Below are 5,158 nucleotides of genomic sequence, written 5' to 3'. Positions count from 1 at the left end.
GGCCTGGTTATTGGCCTCCAAACATCTAATGAGGTATGGAACACTCTGTTGACACATTTCTCTCATAAATGTCAAGAGAGGGAGCACCTTCTTATGCAAAAGTTACAGACTCATAGAAAGAGGGATCTATCTATTGCTGAATATATCTCTACTTTCAAAAAAAATTGTGATGAGCTTGCTGCCATCGAAAAGCCTATTGAAGACCGATCTAAAGTCTTTTGGCTTCTTAGTGGATTAGGACCGGATTATGAATCCTTTACCACCACTATGATGAAACCTACCACACTGACTTACATTGATACGGTTGCTCTCCTTCAAAGTCATGAGACTATGAAAAATATGTATCATGACAATGGAAATCAGCAAGTTGCTTTCTTCAACAAGCGCTATGCTAACTCCAAGTCTAAAAACAATAGACAACCGTCTTTCAACTCTCGTGGACGAGAGTTTACTCAAGCTGCGCAGCAGGGTAATTCAACTAGCCGGCAAAAGAATGTTGAGGCAGGCAGCCACCGATCTCAAAATAAAAGGGTACGCTGCCAAATATGCCATAAAATGAATCATAGTGCCGCAAATTGCTGGCATCGATTCAATCATGCTTTTCAGGCACAGGAAGTACCTGAAGCTTTGGCAGCCATGAAAATAGTTGATGGCTACGATGAAACTTGGTTTCCCGACACCGGAGCTTCCACCCATGTGATGGCTGACCCAAGTAACCTCTCAACTCTTGCCCCTTATAGAGGAAAAGATGAAATTATGGTTGGCAATGGAGAAAAATTGCGTATTACTCATATTGGGAATACTATACTTCAAACCGAGAAACATGGTCTTCCCTTAAAAAATGTTTTTGTCGTGCCATAAATTAAGAAAAATTTGGTTTCGGTCAGTCAGTTAACTTCATATTACCCTTGCTCTTTTGAATTTTCTGTTGATGGGTTTTTTGTTAAGGACAAGAGGAACCACAAGGTGATAGCATCCGGGCATAGAGCTGGCAATCTTTACGCATTTCAGAAGGCATCCACTTCACCACCGGCAACAGTTTTTTTCTCCTCCAGGTTTTGTTCAGTTAATAAGGATGTATGTCATCAACGATTAGGACATCCACACCTTCAGATAGTTGATTTTTTGGCCTCTAAACAACATATTAACATTTCTGGTTCTTTGAAAAACCAACATGTTTGTTCTAGTTGTCAACTTGCTAAAATGTGTCATCTCCCCTTCCTTTCAATAAAAGAGCATTCTACTACTCTTCTTGAACGCATTCACTGCGATTTATGGGGACTAACCCCAATTGTCTCAGTTCAACAATACCGGTTTTATGCTATCTTTGTGGATGAAGCCACCCGCTTTACTTGGATGTACCCTCTTCGATTTAAATCTGATTTATATCAAGTCTTTCTTGATTTTCACAAATTGGTTGAGCGACAATTTGATAAAAAGATCAAAGTTTTCCAAACCGATGAAGAGGAGAGTTCAACAGCCATGCCTTGGCCACCTACTTGCGTTCCCATGGAATTCGACATATAAAAGCTTGTCCCAAAACCCCAGCCCAAAATGGTTTAGTGGAACGCCGCCATCGTACTATTGTTGAATTGGGGCTAACTATGCTTTTTCATGCTCATGTTCCTTTGAAGTATTGGGTTGATGCATTTTTAACTGCAGTTTGGTTAATAAATCGCTTGCCCACTCCCACATTGAACATGCAATCTCCCTTTCAACTTGTGTACCACAAATTTCCTGAATTTTCAAGCCTTAGGGTTTTTGGTTGTCGATGTTTCCCATACCTTAGAGACTATGCTAGACACAAATTCGAACCACGGTCTCTACCTTTTGTTTTTCTGGGGTATAGCTCTATTCACAAATGCTATAGATGCCTATACCCCGTCTAACCGCATCTACATATCCCGTCATGTTGTTTTCGATGAACAACTCTTCCCCTTTCATCAACCAGGCCTTTTATATTCCCATCCTATCTCTCATTCATTACTGACCTCCTATAGTGAATGGTCTGATTTCTCAAACCCAATTTCATCACCGAATGCCCCTTCTCTTCCTCTCACCCAAATGCACAATCCAGATCTGCCCTCTTCCACACAGTTACCGGCCTCCCCTGATCTTACATTTTCCTCTGATTCCTTAGCTTCTACTCTTCCTTCCCCGGTTCACACTACTACAAGTCCATCCTCACCCCCTCTTCCCTTACCTTCTAATCCCCATCCTATTATTACATGGGCCAAGGCTGGCATTGTCAAACCCAATCCTTGCTACATCCTTACCCTAACTGTTCCCCTTGAGCCAAGAAATGTTAAAGAAGCCCTCACTCAACCAGCTTGGGTAGCCGCTATGCACGAAGAACTCCAAGCCTTACATCAGTGTCAAACATGGACTCTTGTTCCTCGCCACAAGGACATGAATGTTATTGGAACACGCTGGGTGTTTAAAACCAAAGTCAAGAGTGATGGGACTCTTGATCGCCTGAAAGCTCGCCTAGTTGCCCGGGGTTTCAATCAAATTCCTGGAATTGATTTTTTGGAAACTTTTTCCTCGGTTATTAAACCGGCCACCATTCGGCTTGTTATCACCCTTGCTTTGACTTTTCAGTGGGAAATTCGTCAACTCGACGTCAAGAATGCCTTCCTCCATGGCCGTTTGGATCAACCCGTTTACATTGAACAACCACCTGGGTTTATTGATTCTACTTGTCCGCATCATGTCTGCCGCCTTCACCGAGCTCTTTATGGACTCCGGCAGGCCCCACGAGCGTGGTTCGACCGGTTTGGAATTTTTTTATTGGAAAAGGGATTTTATGCTAGTGTTTCAGATTCCTCTTTGTTTATTTACAAAGACAAGCAGCATACAATTTTCTTGCTCCTCTACGTTGATGATATCATCCTCACTGGCAGCTCTTCCACCTTCCTTCAACAGTTCATCGGGACACTCAGTCATGAATTTGCTATGAAAGATCTTGGATTATTACACCATTTTTTAGGGATTGAAGTCGTTCCCACTGCGACCGGACTGTTCCTCAATCAGAAACGCTACGCGTATAGTCTTCTTGCGCGAGCCAACTTACTTGGATGTAAACCTGTCTCCACGCCTTTGGTTGCTCCTTATCAAGTTTCGGCTTCCGATGAGCCCTTTTCGGATCCTACCTTATTTCGCAGCCTCGTCGGCAACCTTCAATATCTAACTTATACCCGACCGGATATTACTTTCAGCGTGAACTATGTGAGCCAATTCATGCACGCGCCCACTACCGGACAGTTTCAACTTGTCAAGAGGCTTCTTCGTTATGTTAGTGGCACCCTTTCGCTCGGCTATACGCTCAAGAGGCTTCTTCGTTATGTTAGTGGCACCCTTTCGCTCGGCTATACGCTCTCAGCTGTCCTTAGAAGCTTTTTTCTGATTCGGATTGGGCCGGTTGTCAGCTGACCCGACGCTCCACCACCGGCTATTGCACCTTCTTGGGAACCAACTGTATCTCTTGGTCCGCTAAGAAACAGCCCACTGTTGCTCGTTCCACTACTGAGGTCGAATATCGATCTATGGCATCGGCTGCCGCTGAGCTCACTTGGATCACATACATTTTAAAAGACTTGGGCGTATATTTGGCTACTCCACCCGTACTATTTTGTGATAATATGTCAGCTTTACAGGTTTCCATTAAACCTGTTTTTCACTCCCGCATGAAGCATGTCGAACTGGATTATCATTTTCTACGCGAGAAGATTGCTCTCGGCCAGCTTGCTACTCAGTACGTTCCTTCTGCTCAACAACTTGCTGACATTTTTACCAAGCCTTTATCGAGCTCTACCTTCAATTTTTTACGCGACAAACTGGGCTTGACATATGCCCCGCCCAGTTTCAGGGGGGCTGAAAAGGAAACTACTATTCAAGATCAAAAGGAAATAAATTCTCAACGATGTCAATCCTCTCCACTGATTGTGCCCAATTACTTGGGCTCAGCTAGCCAACCATCCAAAAGGCAAGACGCTGATTTTGTGGACAGAAATCCCTGCGTGATTACTTCTCAACAGAAACAGTTTGAGGAATTAAATGGTGAAAGAGCTAATCAAGGGATTGTAATCAAATCATCTGTAACTTTCCTAAGGAGAAATCCCTATGTAATCTATAAATACGTAAGGATAATCACCACCAAAATATTCAAGGTGGTTGATAGCTTGTGGACGTAGGTGATTCACCGAACCACGTTAAAAATTCTTGTCTTTCTTTTTTTCTTTACATAGAGCTAATAGATGTTGAGTCTTTGGAACCAGCTTCACTAATCACTGAACAAGGGTGTGAGTCCTCCTAGCCACGGTACGTGTAGAGCTCTTCGAAGAACATGAACCAAGTGCGCACTTAGTGTTCCTCGCACTTAGCGGAAGCTGGAAGCACCGTACAGACCCTTACAAAATCTAAACGCGCACTCTTGAACTGGTAAAGCTGTCCATGGCCATGCTTGTGAAAAATGCCCGTCATCCAAAACTCAATATTGAGCAAATGGAGGCACAGCCAAAGTGGTGACAGCCCTTCATCCCTGAAAAATGGTGGTGGCTCAGGAGTCCATAGTTGAACCTGAATTGAGGCACCAAAGAAGTTCCATAAACCCTCGGCCAGCACGCGTAAGAGATCATCCTGATGCCCAAGAGTGACATGGAAATCTCTATTGTTAAGCATGGAGGAAGTATCTACACAAGAGTCTCCAACCAGAAGCCAGTCGTGTCCTCGCATTAAAACTTGCAAACAGACATCTCTAAATTCTTGCGACACCAACCTGCCATCCAGGAGAGAAGGTGGTAGGTTGGTTAGTTATATTAGCAATAAGATGTTCTCAAGGTTTGAAGGACCCTAGCTAGGAGGGGAATCATTAAAAAAACTGATGAACGTAGGGCTAGCAGAGAGAGAGAGAGAGAGAGAGAGAGAGAGAGAGTTTTGGCTTTAAGTTGATGAGAAAGGGACTTGTGGGTTACAAGGCAGACATGGTTGAGAGTGAGCAAAATAGGGGTATGTGACGACCCAAGAGGAGGTGGGAGCAGAGTGGGGATGGTTCGTATGAGATTGGAAACAAGGTAGTAGAAGAGGAGAGAGCAGGGTGGGAGCGCCAGGTGAAGGAAACATCTTGCCTTTAGGCATGGAAAACTTTGCATTGTGAAAG

Source organism: Nuphar pumila, chromosome 7 (genome assembly GCF_984573655.1).
Source record: "Nuphar pumila chromosome 7, dmNupPumi1.hap1.1, whole genome shotgun sequence".
Lineage (NCBI taxonomy): Eukaryota > Viridiplantae > Streptophyta > Magnoliopsida > Nymphaeales > Nymphaeaceae > Nuphar > Nuphar pumila.
This window is presented reverse-complemented; position numbering follows the sequence as displayed.